Raw genomic sequence first — 18,495 nt, 5'->3', positions numbered from 1 at the left:
GCATAAGCTATTCCTGTGCTGTAAGTAGGAATTAGGGAAAGTTAAGTAAGTAAATTTCAGGCAGCCTTGTGTCTCGATCCCATTGTTTGGAAGAGAAATAGCCTTCCGAGTACTAAAACTGCGTACGATATATATTAGTACAGACCTTCGTTGCGTTATATTTTCTTACGGGAGCAGGGAAGATTGACCGTGTCCAACGTTGGCGAAAGTTCGTGTAATATCCTGGCTATCACCACACATTCTTTCTTTGTCGGGACTAATTGGGAAGTGAGGGGTTTGATGTAATCCATTTGTTGCAGAGTAATCCATTATCCCACACATGGTTTCCTGGCTGGCGACCTAATTCAATCAAGTAATTGTCTGTCTTTGAAGTTAACTTTAGCTTTAAATTAACAGGTTACGTGCATTATTGGCAAAGCAGGGCTACGTAAATTACATTAATTAATTAATAAACTCATCTGCCAAAGGCCAAACCTAACAACATACCTCATCAGTTTACAGTAACTTAACATGAGTAAAAGACTGCTGATGGTTCAATGAATAATACTGTATTAAAGATCCTGTGATTAATACTAGGAAGTCCAGTAACATGTGCTATGCAAAAGGCTCAGTAGCGATGACAATGCAGATGATTTAGTGATGAAGATGATGGAAAAAAATCCAGTGATGAATGAAATATAACGGCCACTTCATTGTATGCACTGTAGATCAACGTAGATTTCTGTTGTTCATATGTGAATTACGGTCATAAATGCTACAGGGATCATGGTGACTTTATTGGGAAAAAGCAACACATCCGGACTTTTCAGACACGTTTGATCTTCACAAAATATCAAACTAAGTCAAACCATCAATAAAAATAAAAACTAGCCAGCAAGGCTATCAATTTAATCAGCTAATTTCCTTAAGGAGATTCCCGGAAGTCTCCCTGAAGAAAATAAAGTCCCATAATTTGCTTGAAGGTTCCACAAAAGACTTTTCACATCTGTCTTTCTTCAGAAAGTCATAGAAGATCCATGCAACAGATCGGCTAAATGACAAACGAGAGGTGTTGCTCTTTCGCTGCTGTGCCCGTTCAACCTCATCTTACTTAAAGGAAAAACGTTAACAAGAATGTGACCAGTTCCCCATATTATCGCTTTCCGAAGAACAAGCAATTATATAGGTCATTACCTTTTCAAATCAAAATAAACACAGAATTCAATATGAAGTAATGAAATAATTCCTTTCATATATTTCTAGTTTTTGATAAAAATTCAAATATGGAGAGATTAACTTTTTTCGTTACAAGTAACAAAAAGAAATAAGCAGAGAGAGAGAGAGAGAGAGAGAGAGCACGAAACTTAATTTAGGTTTCGGTGCACAAAGGGATTGCATGCATACATGTAGATTAGGTCGGTATAGAAAATTATCCAATGAGAGACGCATCTTGGTAAGTAAATTACACATCTCCGGAACATGAAGCAACTGCAACAAAACCCACCGCCCGCCCATCATTCTGACACCCTGGAAACTACTGGCTGAGATTTTGCCCAACTCTTGGTTCATCTTCCGCACCAGAATGATTGAAGAGAGCCACATAGCTTAAGCCTTAGTATATAAACAACTGCGTGATTTTCTATAGGCTGTCGCCGTAAAAATGTCAGTGGACTAAAAATAACATCTGTAGATTATGAAACTGAAGTCAGCCAATTCCACAAAACTTATGCTGATGAAGACAACCCAGTCTTGCTTCCACAGCCCATTAAGAGATCTACGATGTCCAGAGCATGGTTATTTTGATATGTGGGTGGTCTGCACCAGGTGGAATATAAGGTCACAGCTGTACCAGACTGCCTCAGAGAATATGTTCAGTCCAGATATGGAAATGATTCACATGCAGAATTGAGCAAAGACCTAAAAAGCTGTGGCCCGGACGTCCCACACTCAGTGGTCTGTACCCACAATCAATAACACTTCGCAGCACTCTCACCATAGTAATAATTTGTCGTAGAACTCAGCCTCCAACTTCCCGTGCGATCATGAGGATCAACGCGCCTTCTGCAGCTCAAAGCTCACGGTTCAGGGTAGCTCTGGAGTCTAGATGCTTCCTTTGGCAAGAAATACAGACTATGCACTAACTATTATGCCTTACGACAGCATGGCGAGCTCGCATTTTTTTTTTTTTATTGAACATTTGTTTGGCTTGTCTGATAGGGAGAAGTCGAATATCAGCTAAAACTCGAGCCATGGCTGGTTTTTTTTATAGTTAGGTAAGGAATCTGGTAATTGCAACATTTTGTTACATTTAGTCGTTTGCAAAGGGAATTTGAGCCATGTAACAGATTTTCGGATTATAGAGCATCCTCTGTCAGTCAGTGGATGGAGGATGAGAATAGTAAAATGTGAGCGACAGAAATAGACAGACAGACAGACAGAGACATCGTTAGGGGCTATCACTTATTTTTGGATAAAAAAAGGGAAAAGGGGAGTTGATTTAAAAAGGAGGTGATAAGCTGCGAGATTACTGTTATGGCAGAGATTTAAACTTCTTGTCACTCCTTCTATTACCTTTAATTCCTGTCTTGAATTTAGTAAGGCTCAAGAATATGCTGAAGAACGCGAAATCAGAACATTTCTGATCATTTGTGTTTGAAACCAAAGCATGATAAAAGAATAAAGCTTTGTCAACGTATTCTTGCTGGTTCGAGGAACTGTGTTCTCCAATATCTTTTCTTCTGTGGATTTCGTGATGATATTCCTCATAAGATGATTTATTTTGGATTAGGAAATACCCCCAGCGATTGCATGTCAGTTAATAATATTACCAACATTACTTGTGTATCTCACATGGTTATAAAATTTATTCGAAATATATCTAATCAAACTGATTCCAGCTTCCAAGATATATATGAGAATGTATGATATGATGAAGCTAAATATTGTAAATATATATACATTTGGGAATTTTTCCCCTATAATGGAATATTTTTCCTGTGCTTCCTCAAAAAGTAAAGTAAGCAGAATCCTGCTATTAAGCTAAAAATATTATATTTCCGTAATCGACTAGTTTTGCAGTTCCAAGGGCAAATGAAATAAATTGCTTGAATTTTCAGTGAGTCTTTTAATTGGACTCTCCATCTTAATTAGGGCAAAATGGAGTTCTCTGTTTATTCTTTCTCAGTACTGAAGATAAAATCCAGAGAGCAAAGGAAACATATTTGTATTATCGTAGCCTATGCATACGTTTTAATTTCTGTTGAACTATTTCATGGAATAGATTCCTTGTCAATATATATGTAAACTCAAACTGAATACAAACATGGGAATGTTTTCCAAATTTAGGAAGATAAATGAATACCAATGGATTATATATATATATATATATATATATATATATATATATATATATATATATATATATATATATATATATAAGAAAAACGTTACATGAGCATAACTGAGAGTGTGGTGTGCACATCAAAAGACCTTATTCGGTCGAGATATTTTTTTCTATATACGTAAATGCTGAACCACTACAGAAACTCCTTTGACTAATGGTTAAATTAATTGTTACACTCCGCACCCCACAGCGCTGAATGAAGACAAATCATTATTTAAACAGCACGGCATATTCATAATATATGCATCAAAAAAGACATACTGACCGACAGTGTTAAAAAAATATGCTCATATTGAAAAAAGACAAGCTGTAAGTTCTTTAGGAAACTCCCTTGACATTTTCCTTCCGGGTTTCCTCCGCGGAACGATCTCAGACCGCTTGTGATCAGTCCCTACTGTTCTTTGCCATGTAGACCCTCATTTACATTTGAATAGTCCAGTCGGATTTTTACTTTTCCCTCCTCTCATTTTTATGGAGCGTATTTTCAGGAGCTATGCAAAACTGAAATCAGGAAAACTCGTACACTGCACCGCAGTCGTTAACTAGGCGTGCCGCGATTTGGAACTGAAAAAAAAGTAAATAAGCAAAAAAAAAATTTTTTTTTTTTTAACGAGAGCAGAAATGAGCTGCATATGCATCCTGAGTCCTTAGTTTATGCGAGAACGGGACAAATAACATTCTCTTCATACATGAAGGATTATGAGACGCAGTTGACGATGTTTCTACCTTCTTCAGTTCGTTATATTTTAGGTGTCTTTAGAAATTGCTTCTTAACCAAACATAACCGCATAAAATAGCTATATCTAACCGAAGTTACCACACCATTTTAGGTCCATATGTTAAGATTAAGAATTAAGTATGAGCGGTCATGTAATCCAAGCTAATTCCCAGTCTGAGTTTCTCTGCAGCAAGTCTTGAAAAAAAAAATCTTAGCATTGTAAATAGTGTGACAAGATTCTTCATAAATAAAATTTTTTACATCATTTAAGAGATATACGAAGAGTAAAAGTTGTATGCTTTTTCTGAACCACATTTGTCCTCAAAAGGGCGGTTTTTAGATAAATACGACTTTATTTCCATATTATTAATATGATGATACAAAAGGACAGTAACTGGATAATATGAAACGAATTCTGTTTCAAATGTAATGAGATATTCTCCTTTTTCTCTTTTGTGTGTCTACGTTTTCTGCCAATCTACTTTCATATGTTTTCAGTATATGCTTTGTATACATTTCTTTGCAGCCACATTTTCTTCAATCGTGCTGCGATTTATCCATCATAAAAGAATGTTATTGTGTTTTTACTTTAATCTTGTTTCCATATTGCAAGAACTATTCTCTCTCTCTCTCTCTCTCTCTCTCTCTCTCTCTCTCTCTCTCTCTCTCTCTCCTGATGCAATTGCCAGTGCCCGTCTGCTAGCTGTCCTTCTGACTCTTCACCCGTCTCTTTGAGTCCTTTTCCCCTCCTCGTAACTCGTTGTCCGTCCCGTGGCCAGTACGTCTTCGCAACTCCTATAAGAATTCGGCTCCACAATTTGCTACATTTGCATGAGCATAATTTTAATGGTGTTTCAGACCATCGTAAGGTGTTCCCTTGCACGAACGCTCTCTCTTAAAAGCAGGATTGGGGAAATCCCTCTTGACATCGTGCTTGGCCTTGTTGTGTAAATCATGGATTTTGTTTTAGCTTATTTAGAGCATTTTAAGTTAATGAGACGGTTTCGATATTGGTCCTGGGTTGGAGAAAACTTCTCAGATCAACAAACTGACATTCAGACGGGCTGAAGTAAATAAGGAAATCACATGTAAGGATGACTGTGAATTTTATCGTGAGATCACAAAAAAAAAAGTAAAAACTGCCCCAAGTTTCTTCGGCGCAGTCGAGTTTTCTGTACATTGTATCATCAAGGCCACCCAAAATAGATCTATCTTTCAGTGGTCTCGGTATAATGCTGTATGAGCCGCGGTCCATGAAACTTTAACCACGGCCCGGTGGTGGCCTATCCTATATCGTTGCCAGACTCACGATTGTGGCTAACTTTAACCTTGAATAAAATAACTACTATTGAGGCTAGAGGGCTGCAATTTGGCATGTTTGATGATTGGAGGGTAGATGGTCAACATTCCAATTTGAGCCCTCTAGCATCAGTAGTATTTAAGATCTGAGAGCGGACAGAAAAAAGTACGAAGGAACAGACAAAGCCGCCACAATAGTTTTCTTTTACAGAAAACCACAAACTAAAAGACGGGGAAAGCAATATACTGTACATTCTGGCTACGTGAGGCGAGTACGGGTCGATTTGAACGCATAACCTGAGTTTTCGTGTCAGAAGACAGAACATAGAAATTAATTCATAGAACCATAGATGCTGTGCGTTCGTGGGTTTGATATAAAAAACGAATCAAGTGTGCAATGGTGACAAACCTTTAACAAGCAGTCATTTTGAACAGACTTAGTAATTCTCTATCATTGTGGAAGTGGGTCGATTTCAAGCCTAATTAGAGAACTTGAATTCGACATGAATACGTATTGCAGAGTCGAAATCAATTTATATTTGTAAAGAGAGCCGAATACAGAAGTTAGTGTGTCCTCTCTGTCAAATCTAAAAGGCATAAGAACGATTCCTGGCCGGACAGGTCTACTTAATAATTATCTCTGGTTTTAAGCTATTCCGGATGTTAAGGGAATGCGATATTAAATGGTTTTTGTAGCTTTATACACAAACACTAATATATATATATATATATATATATATATATATATTATTATATATATATATATATATATATATATATATATATATATATATATATATATATATATATATATATATATATATATATATATATGCATCAGCCAGGAGAAAGGTGAAAGGAAATGACTTGAACCGAGCGCTGTTTATTTTCACGGATGCATTATATGACCATCACACGTCTCCCAGTGATTTGTTGAAATAAATAAATATATATATATATATATATATATATATATATATATATGTATGTGTGTGTGTGTGTGTGTGTGTGTGTGTGTGTGTGTATTCACATGTATAATATATTTTTAAAGAAAAATACATATAACACAGACGATTTCTTATGATAGTAGATTTAAGTCTTTTTTTGCACAAAAATTTTTTTCTTCACACTGACAACTGTAAAAAGCTATGTTGTGGAGATCTATGTGGTTTGCCCCAAATGGAATCGGAGGGGACAGCTGTAACAGTTTGTCCCAGAGAATGCTTCCTTTCTAGATAAGGTGGGAGGCGTTATATCAGAACTCATGTCTGAAGAAAATCGTTCAACAAGCTATGGGCCAACTAACGAAATTAAGCCTAATCCTAAAAAGCTGAGTCCCTGACGTCCCACCGTCGATTGTCGGTAACCACAGTCGACTACACCCTTCCAGGCACCCACGACTTACTAATCATTCGTTTTAGAACTTAGCGTCGAACCTCCCATGCAGTCGTGAAAATCAACGTGCCTTTTACGGAGCAAAACTCTCAGTAAAAGTTGCTATTGGTGCTTCTTTTGACAAACAATGCTGGCAGACTTTGCAGTGATTATTATGCAGCATATGACAGCAAGACGAGCTCGCATTTTTTTTTAATTGAACCTTTATTTGGCTTGTTTGAAAGGAGGACGTCGAATATGAAATCCAACTCCAGTCATGATAGGCATCTTCAGTTAAGAAAACTAGAAGCCTTCATGGTATTGAAAATTGCAATACGAGTATTTTATCAGAGTTAGTTTTTGAAGGGGAATTTGTATTGGAGCCATGTAAAAGATTCTGAGATTGTAGAGCTTCCTCTGTCAGTCAGTAGACGGAGGAAGGGAATAATAAAAAGTGTGTGAGGCAGACAGACAAACTGAGACAACATTAAAGACTATCGCTTATTTTTTAATAAATTAAGTATACCTTAGTTTAACCAGACCACTGAGCTGATTAACAGCTCTCCTAGGGCTGGCCCGAAGGATTAGACTTATTTTACGTGGCTAAGAACCAATTGGTTACCTAGCAGCGGGACCTACAGCTTATTGTAGAATCCGAACCACATTATAGCAAGAAATGAATTTCTATCACCAGAAATAAATTCCTCTAATACTTCATTGGTCGGTCGGAGAATCGAACGCGGGCCCAGCACAGTGCTAGCCGAGAACGATATCGACCGGTCCAAAGAGGAGCTTATTTTTGAATAAAAAGAGAAAGGAGCCGATAAGAAGCGAATCTTGTTATGGCACAGATTTGTACTTCTTGCCATTCTTTCTTTTACCTTTAATTCCTGTCCCAAATTTAGTGGGGTGCAAGAATATACTGATAGACAGACAAACCACCTACGCATCCCATCACTCGTGTTTGGAACCATACCGTGATAAAGGAATAAAACCCTGTCAACGAATTCATGTTGATTATCGGAACAATGTTTTCCAGTCTCTTGTTTTCTGTGCGTTTCGTGATAATATTCCTCGCAAGATGATTTATTATGGATTACGGACCAACCCCCAACGATTGCGTGTCAGTTAATAATCTCACCAACGTTACTTCTATATCTCACATTTGGTCGAAAAATATTCGTTCATAAACTGTTTCCAGCGTAAAAGATGTATAAGAATGTATGAAATGATAAAGCTAAATATTATAAGTCTGTAAAGTTGGGATTATTACCCTGGAATTGAATATTTTTCGTAGGCTTTCTTGAAAACTAAAGTGCGCGGAATCCTGTTATTGAGCTAAAAATATTTTCTTTTTTGCAGTCGACTAATTTTGCGGCTCCGCGGGAAAATGAAATAAAAGGCTTGAATTTTCAGTGAGCCTTTTAATTAGGTTCTCCATCTTAATTAGGGAAAAATTGAGAACTCTATAAACACTTTAAAATACTTAGTACTGGAGACAAAACCCAGTAAGTAAATGAATTTAATAGTATGACCACGTGCATATATTACAATCTACTGAAAGATTTTGTAGGATAGATTCTCGTCAAAATGTAAGTAAACTTAAATCGAATGCACAGAGAACGTTTCCCCAAAGTAAGGAGATCAACTATACATCAGAAGAACCACATTCGGTAAAAATCTTATATTTTTTTTTTTTTTACATAAATGCCGAACCACAAAGGAAGCTTCTCTGAGTTATGGTTAAATGCGTCTCTAAAACCCCCCAACAGCCTTGAATGAAAAAATCGACAGACAGCATTAAAGAAAAAAAAACTCACTCTGAAAAAAAGATAAGTTTTCCAGTTCCTCAGAAACTTTTGACGTTTTCCCCCTGGGTTTCCTCCGCGGAACGATCTCAGGCCACTTGTGCGAGTCTCAGCCGTTCTTTGCCACGTAGACTCTCACTTACAGTTGAATAGTCCCGTCGGATTTTTACTTTTCCCTCCTCTCATTCTTATGGAGAGCATTTTCAGAAGCTTTGCAAAATTGAAATGAGAAAAACCTACACTGTACTGCAGTCGTTAACTGGGCGTGCAACGATTTGGTATTGAAAAAAAACGAAGAGACGGAAGAACTTTTCTTAGTAAGAGCAAAAGTGAATTGGATATGCATCCTGATTTCTTCGCTTTTCGGAGTCCGGAAAAAATAATACTCTTTTAATACTTGGAAACCTGTACGATTCGGACTGACGTAGCTGCTATCATTTTTATTCCTCCTGGTTCATGAGCGAGCATTAATTTGTTGTTGACTAAACACGATCACATATCTTTACATAATATAGACTGATCTAAATTAACAGAGCAATTTTCGCTCCATGTCTTATGGCTGCAGTTTGAGCGGGAGCGTTGGTTTAATCCAAACCAATATCCTGGGAGAGTTTCTTTTCAGTAACTCTGATTGTAAATATTAACGCTGGAAATGCTATCAAGCGCTTCTTCATACATAACACTTGTTTATACTTCTCTTCGCTTCGGGGAGACACGAAAAAGAAAATATTACATGCTCTTTACGAGTCAGTGCTTCTCCTCAGAAGGGTAGATTTTAGCTATTTCAGTTTCGAATTAGAGCAACTCACAATTAATGGTCAGGGTACTCGCTCTCACCATCGGTCTTAGAGCCATGGGGGTATATGCCATTAGCATTTTTTGTATGCAGATAGTATCCAGTACATCAAACTACCACACACCACACATTGCTAGCACCATTATATTAGACCGACATGTTGTGTCACAACGTGAAGATGAATATTTACAACAATATCGAAAAGATGGTAAATACAGCCAAGGAGAATGAACAACATGAGAGTGTGGCTGGTAGAAGAGCGAACTCGGTTGATTCGCACAGGAATTCGGACGTAAAGGCAGAAATTCCGCGAAAGTCCAGAAGAGAGGTGCCCATAAAATTTAGACATGGAACAAATGAAGAATGTTTTAACCGCCATATCTGAATAGACGCAGATAGTCGTTGGTGAACTCTAACCAAAAGCGAATGTGGAAAATGTGAAAGAGAATTGTCCACTCCACATGTGAGGAAAAAGGATGAAACCTTTTGTGATGAAGATACAACAAAGAGCCTGGTAAAAAAAAAATTTTTTTTAATGGAGCTAATGAGGGAGATGGATGAAATTGCTTTGAATTCTGTGAAGAGTGAGTGTGGGAGGAAAAAACGTGACTCGTGCAGTGTGTGCGATGCTGTGGGAGTTTTCTCTGCAATCTTGTCTCAGCATTAAACTGATTAATGTGGAAGACTCTAAGTAGTCTTCCCCAGAGCCACCCTCAACTATGGAAAACTTTCTAGTATCCAAAAAAGACTAACACTCTATCTATTTTGCTAGGAAACAAACAATATCTTCGACAAGACAAGCAAGATAATATTTCCAGTGACTGTTATTAATGAAATTGAAGATAACATTTGCAGTAGATTTGAGATTTACTTCAAGTGAAACACTGTAGAAAGCAGATATGAACATGACTTCATTTCTCTCATTGTTAATATGAGAACACAATAGGACAGTAATTGGATAGCAAGGACGGGGACACAAATTTTGAAATCATAACTTGTATAGGAAAACTTTACTGTACAGAATGGAATAAGGTGGCGAGACGAAATCTGAACAAAATCTCCCTCTTTGATGCAGTTGCCTGTGCCTGTTTGCTAGGCCGTCCCTCTGTCTCTTCACCTGTCTCTTTGTGTCTGCTTCTCTCCTTGTAATTCTTTGTCCTCACAGGCGGGTTCCTCTCATCCGTCGCATGGCCTCCAAGTCTTCGCAACTCCTGTAAAAATTCGGTACCACAATTTGCTTCATTTGCATGAGCAGTTCCTCGTTGGACGAGTCGGTAGAGTTCTCGGCTAGCACTCGTTATTAGGCCCGGGAGTTCGAGTCTCCGCCGGCCAATGAAGAATTAGAGAATTTATTTCAGGTGATAGAAATTCATTTCTCGTTATAATGTGGTTTGGATTCCACAATAAGCTGTAGGTCCCGTTGCTAGGCAACCAAATGGTTCTTAGCCACGTAAAATAAGTCTAATCCTTCTTGCCAGTCCTAGAAGAGCTGTTGATCAGCTCAGTGGTCTGGTTAAACTAAGGTATACTTAACTCTGCATGAGCATAATCTAATGGTGTTTCGGACCATCATAAGCTGTTCCCTTGTACGAACGCTCCCTTTTAAAAGCAGGATTGGGGAAATCCCACTTTACTTCGGGCTTGGCCTTGGCTGGTAAATTATGGATTTTGTTTCGGCTTGTTCAATGCATTTTAAGCTAATGAGGTTTCGATGTGTGGCTGCGTTGTGGAAAACCTCTCTGATAGACAGACGAGAAACTTTGGGTCGAAATAAGTAAAAAGAATTTCTTCGGGAAATCAAAAATTCTGAATGTACTGTATCTTTTCAATGGTCTTCGTTACCGAACATATTGCGTTGTGCACATTAATGGACTTTCATGTGTTGTTCATCGCTAGTCTTACGTATAGTATCCTTCACTGACATAGCCGTTCTTTACTCGTTAGGAAACTGTACATAGGTTTTTAAAATCATGTTTTTTTAGTTTTCTGCAAACGAAAACTATTGTGCCGGCTTTGTCTGTCCGTCCGCACTTTTTCCATCTGCCCTCAGATCGCATAAACTACTGAGTCTAGAGGGCTGCAAATTGGTATGTTGATCATCCACCCTCCAATCATTAAACATAACAAATTGCAGCCCTCTAGCCTCGGTAGTTCTTATTTGATTTAAGGTTAAAGTTAGCCATGATCGTGCATCTGGCAACGATATAGGGCATGCCACCACCAAGCCGAGGTTAAAATTTCATGGGCCGCGGCTCATACAGTATTATACCGAGACCACCGAAAGATACATCTATTTTCAGTGGCCTTGATTATACACTGTACAGAAAACTCGATTGCTTGTTTACTGACGTCTAATACTGTTTAGCATTGAAGGTGACAATTTTTTTTTTTTTTTTTTTTTTTAGTGTTTTAACATGAAGGCCATAAGAATCTAGCTTTTCTTATACATAAAAGCCCGCCTCAGCATATTGGCAAACGATGTGAAAGGTTAGCAACAGTCATTACGTTGGGTAAGAGAGAAAGGGAAAAGGTAGGACGAACTGGAAAAATTCAGGTCAACTGCTAGCAATTTATTAAAGGTGAGAGAATCTCTGATACGGAATCCAAATGGTTTGGACGGACATCGGCACATCGGTTGGTGATTGAATTGCATGAATGAGATGTTGAAATATTTTTTGTCTCTTGAAAGGTAATAAAACAAGTGGAATATCCTAAGGGATACTTTATTTATTGTTACAGTAGGCTCCTTTAGACAAAGCTCAGGAGGTTTCTTCTTGCCTTTCAGGTGAACAAAGCATTAAATATGAAATTATAAAAGAAGCCATGTCGAAAGGCTATAAGCGAAACCCAAAAGTGTATCAATGAAATTTAGGAATTTGAGAATGAATAAAGAACACTTGTGCTCACTTTGTTACAAACCTGAACCCTCATTGAATAAAGAACACTTGTGCTCACTTTGTTACAAACCTGAACCCTCATAGGCAAAGCTATGGAGATAGCAGTGCAAATGGAACGGCTCTCATTTGTCTTTTTGGCCAACCTGTTGCTTGGTCTTGTGGGACTAAATGATATACAGCAGAAGTGGAAGAGCAGCTTAGAAACTTCTCCGAAATTAAGGGATTTATCTTTCTGGGTGAGACTCCAGGAAAGCCTTCTTATGGAAATTAGAAGGTTGAAGTGACAGCATTGCTGGCCATTTTAGTTTTCTTTAAAAGAAAACCATTGTGGCGGCTTTGTCTGCCCGTCCGCACTCTTTTCTGTCCGCGTTTTTTCTGTCCGCCCTCAGATCTTAAAATCTACTGAGGCTAGAGGGCTGCAAATTGGTATGTTGACCATACGCCCTCCAATCATCAAACATACTAAATTGCAGACCTCTAGCCTCAGTAGTTTTTATTTTATTTAAGGTTAAAGTGAGTCATAATCGTGCATCTGGCAACGATATAGGCCAGGCCACCACTGAGCCGTGGTTAAAGTACCATGGGCCGCGGGTCATACAGCGTTATACCGAGACCACCGAAAGATAGTTCTTTTGGGTGGCCTTGATGATAAGAACAATGTATGGACAACTAGATTGCACCGAAGAAATCGGCGCATTTTTTACTTTTTTTTTTTTTTTTTGTCTGGAAGGGCGGGGTGTTGGGAGGGGGGCACTTTAATATGTATTGATACTAACGCTTGTCGATTATCTTGTAAAAATGAAATACGTCAGACATGTACATCATATTAACATTTGTCATCATCATTCGATATCTATAAATTCCGAAAGCCTAAAACCCTTTCAGTGCAAGCATCGAGGTGAAAGGTTCATTGCATTTATCGCTAGATCGCCTGCGTTTCCTCCGTCACTGAACCTTCTTCATTATATTGCTTTCTAGATTTCCATTACGGTATTCATCACTGGGTCTTCAGTATATTATTCATCGCTGAAACTTCAGCGGATTGATACTCAAGGAGAGTTGCGGTAGATAAATGTTTTATTAGACTAATAAGTATTGATGCCCGCCGATAAAGCTCAACGATATTTTAATTTTTTCTTTGTTTCCTTTTATTTGAGTGTCAAGGGCAGAGGAACCATGTATCTAAGGCCAGATGCACGGTCTTCATGACTTGCGTCATTATGTTGTTAGCTCACCTTACTAAACACTTCCATTGCAAAGCAACCCTGTTGTACTTTTCTGCTGACAAGGTGGGATGCCTAGCCCGGCCCAGGCTCTAAGGATATGGGGTGCATTGCGAAATTTTTGGTGCTGCCATTCCTTGGCAGGACTTCATCAGTTCCTAAGAACCCGCTAAAGTTCATCGCAAACCGGATTAGGAGAGAAAATTCAGAGCAATTTCCTTTGTTCATTCCTTAGTAAGACTTTTTTTCAATTCCTACCCACAATAAGTTGTTGCTCAACACCGCACAATTGAAAGACTTATCCATCTTAATCACTCACGAAAGAGGTGTGATATTTTTTCCCTCCTCACAGAAGCGTTTCTCGTGAAAAGGAGAAAAGTCCTTGTTTCCTCAACCTACAGCGGTGATGGAAAACGTTGCTCAGCCATTGAAAAGGAGAGGAAAATCTACACTGCAGTATCTACGCTAATGTGACTCATTTGGTGACTAGGATAGAGGCATATCTTCTGTCAAACGGAAATACATTGAACTTCACAGGCTGTTGAATTATTTTAACTGGCTGTATTTCATCGCAACTCTGTGAAGGCGATGAATATATTGCGCTGCACGAGAACTATGTCGTCCAGTTTGAATTCAGCCATTAGGAACACTGTTGAAAAATACCACACAACGTTTTGGGCAGGCATTCTTATAAATTGTGATGAAAAAGGTAAATTTTCTTGGAACTAGCATATATAAGTGTGGCGGAATATAACTTGACGAAAGACACTTCATAAAATTTCATGGTTAGAATTATTTAGCAAAATAATAAACTTTGGCAAACCCCATGAGAAAGTCAGGATGGTAAAATCTACTGAAATTTCAGATTAGATCCTCTACTGGAGTACAGCAATACGCCATGGTTAACTAACAACAATCTTGAATACATATTACATTTTGACGCTAAAGCACTTGCTGATCGACTTTGCTAGTTTTGAAGAGTGCAAATATCGTCGATCAGGAGTTGAAAGAAAGAAAAGTTGTTTTCGTTTAAGGAACATTACTACTTGAAATGAGTTTTTCCAGTTCGTCCTACCTTCCCCCATCTCTCTTACCCAAACTAACGACTTTTATTGGCCTTTCTAATGTCTACAAATAAGCTGGAGTTTTTTGAGAAAATTTAATATAATGATCAAAGTGGAAGACAATTTAGAAAATTGTCACAGGGCTGTCATGTATAAGAAAATCTAGGTTCTTATAGCCTTAACGTTAAAATGAAATAAAGTAAAACTGTCCCCTTAGTGCTATTGGGAGACGTCAGTAAAAACTAAACACGATGAACAGCGTATGAAAGTCCATTAATTTATATAACGAATTCACGCAGAAATTACTACATAGTGACAAACGCACCAACCACCTCCGCGAGTATCTAGATGTATATTGCATTCAGAGTTTTTGGTCTCACGACGGAATTCAACCATCTACATACTTTTTTTTTTTTTACTCATTTAAACTCAAAGTTGCCCGTCTGTCTATCAGTTTGTTTATCAGAGAGGTTTTCCACAACGCAGCCACACGTCGAAACCTCATTAGCTTAAAATGCATTGAACAAGCCGAAACAAAATCCATAATTTACCCACCAAGGCCAAGCTCGAAGTAAAGTGGGATTTCCCCAATCCTGCTTTTAAAAGGGAGCGTTCGTACAAGGGAACAGCTTATGATGGTCCGAAACACCATTAGATTATGCTCATGCAAATGAAGCAAATTGTGGAGCCGAATTTTTATAGGAGTTGCGAAGACTTGGAGGCCATGTAACCGATGAGAGGAACCTCCTGTAAGGACAAAGAATTACAAGGAGAGACAGACACAAAGAGACAGGTGAAGAGACAGAGGACGGCTTAGCAAACAGGCACTGCCAATTGCATCAGGATAGAGAGAGAGAGAGAGAGAGAGAGAGAGAGAGAGAGAGAGAGAGAGAGAGAGAATAGTCCTCGCAATATGGAAACAAGATTAAAGTAAAAACAATAATGTTCTTTTATGATCAATGAATCGCAGTGTGATTGAAGAACATGTGGATGCAAAGAAACGTAAATAAAGCATATGCTCAGATGGAAGTCGATTAACAGGAAAGGTGCATAAACAGAAGAATAAAAAAAGAGAAAATTACCAATATACTCGAATACCAAGAAAGGGAAAATGTAATAATTTAGGAGGATGTAAAAAGGATACTGAGGGAGTTGTAAAGAGACAGGACTTGGTTGTAAAATTTTCAATAGACGACACGATGTCCTAAAATAAACCAACTGCAACTGCTCTCTCTCTCTCTCTCTCTCTCTCTCTCTCTCTCTCTCTCTCTCAGTATCATTCATTTTGTCTCTCACTCTCCTTCGTTTGCTACTTGTCTGTATCTCTCTCAAGGGACAGCAATCGGAGGAGAATATTATGGGGTTGGCAACCGCATTCCTAAATTCTAGCTGTAAATCAGAAGGGTGACGCTTGATAGTGCTTCTCTTATATCCCTACTAACTGAAAAAGTAGTGTGTACTTAAAACTACTTTTGTGATATTCACATTAAAGAAATTTTTATTAAATGATGTTTACTGACTCTTTTTAAAAGATAAAAAAGAGGATGTTCTCTTTCTTTACATGACAAATTTTATTCATCACACTTATTTTAACATTAATAAAAGGTGGATGCCAGTTTAACAAAAAGTAACATATCTAGGGAAAGGGTACGATTTCTATATCCCATAAAAATATTAAACCGATGTTTCAGAAAATAAAGCAAATCGGATTCACTGGGGCTCTTCACCACCACACGAGATCCCCTTTCCTCAAATGTTTCCACTTCTCTGTTTACAATTTTGTAAACATCTTATTCCATTTTGTAAAGAAAAGTTTTCCTATACAAGTCATGCTTTCATAGTTTGCGTCCCCGTCCTTGTTGTCTAATTACTGTCCTGTTGCGTTTTCATATAAAAAGAGAACTAAAGTCATATTCATATAGGCTTTCTATATTTTAACTTTAAGTAAATCTCAAATCTACTGCAAATATTTCATTCAGTTTCATCAATAATACTGGAAACATTATCTTGGTTGTCTTGTCGAAGATTTTGTTTGTTTCCTAGCATAATAGGTACAGTGTTGTAAGTCTTTTTTGGATGCTAGAAAGTTTTCCAAAGTTGAGGGTGGCTCTGGGGAAGACTACTTAGAGTCTTCTACATTAATCCGTTTAATGCTGAGACAAGTTTGCAGAGAAAACTTCCACAGCATCGCACACACTGCACGAGTCACGTTTTTTCTCCCCACACTCACTCTTCATAGAATTCAGAGCAATTCCATCTATCTTCCTCATTCGTTCCATAATTTTTTTTCACTAGCATCTTTGTTGTATCTACATCACACAAGGTTTCAGTCCTTTTTTATGTGGAGTGGACAATTATTCGCTTTCACATTTTCCACGTTCACTTTTGGGTAGAGTTCACCAACGCCTACCTGCATCTCTTCAGATATGGAGGTTAAGACGTTCTTCAATTGTTCCACGTCTAAATTTTATGGGCACCGCTCTTCTGGACTTCCACGGAATTTCTGCCTTTACGTCCGAATTCCAGTGCGAATCAACCAAATTCGTTCTTATACCAGCCACACTCTCCTTATGTTGTTCATTCTCCTTGGCTGTATTTACCATCTTTTCGTTATTCTTGTAAAAATATTCATTTACACGTTGATGATACAGCATCTTAGTCCATCGGTACTGGCAATGTATGGCGTCTGGTAGTTTGACAGCTGGAGACTATCTACATACCAAAATTGTTAATGCTTATACTCCCATGGCTCTCAGACCAATGGTGAGAGCGAGTACCCCGATCACTGTGAATTGCTCTAATTCGAAACTGAAATAGCAAAAAATCTACCCTTCTGAGGAGAAACACTGACTTGTAGAAAGTATATAACATTTTCTTTTCCGTATTTTCCCGAAGAGAGGTATAAAAAATGCTATGTATGAAGAAGCGCTTTATAGCATTTCCAGTGTTAATATTTACAATCAGAGTTACTGAAAAGAAACTCTTCCTGGATATTGGTTTGGAGTAAATCAACGCTCATGCTCAAATTGCAGTCATGATACAAGGATCGAAAATGGTTATGTTAATTTAGATTAGGTCAGGTTTTTTATGTAAAGTTATGTGACCTTGTTTGGTTAAGAAATGCTGGCACCTGAATCATGAAGAATAAAATAGTAGAGGCTACGTCTGTTGGAATCTTACAGGTTTCCAAGTATTAAAAGAACGTTATTTTTTCAGGCCTCAGATAAGCGAAGAGACCAGGATGCATATCCAATTCACCTCTGCTCTTAATAAAGGGAAGTATTTCCGTTTTTTTTTTTTTTTTTTTTTTTGCAATACCAAATCGGTCCACGCTTATTTAACGACTGCGGTGCAGTCGAAGGTTTTTTTCTTTTTATTCCAATTTTGCATCGCTCCTAAAAATGCGCTCCGTAAGAATGAAAGGAGGGAAAATTAAAAATCCGACTGGACTATTCAAATGTAAATGAGGGTCGACGTTGCAAAGAACAGTAGGGACTCAGGGCAAGTGTCCTGAGATCGTTCCGCGGAGGAAACCCAGAAAGAAAATGTTACAGGTATGTCGTAAGGAACTTGGAAAGTTGCCATTTTAAGATTTTTTTCTCTATAAAATTGTCTGTCTTGATTTCAAATATACAATATGAGTCAAGTCATGCGGTGCCATTTAAACTATGATTTTTTCATTCAAGGCCGTTGGGGGCTTTTAGTGACTTATTTAACTATAAGACAAAGAAATTCCTATAATGGTTCGGCGTTTATGTAAAAAAAAAAAAAGCGATTTCGATCGAGTAAAGTTCTTTTGGTCTAAAGACTACCACTCTCAATGATGCTTCTGCTCAACATATTTTTCTATATATATTCTTTTGACGTGCAGTAGTCCATTAGCATTCGTTCACCTTCTTACATATATTTTAAAGTGAGTCTATCTGGTGAAAGA

This window comes from Macrobrachium rosenbergii, chromosome 55, assembly GCF_040412425.1.
Source record: "Macrobrachium rosenbergii isolate ZJJX-2024 chromosome 55, ASM4041242v1, whole genome shotgun sequence".
NCBI classification, from domain to species: domain Eukaryota; kingdom Metazoa; phylum Arthropoda; class Malacostraca; order Decapoda; family Palaemonidae; genus Macrobrachium; species Macrobrachium rosenbergii.
This window is presented reverse-complemented; position numbering follows the sequence as displayed.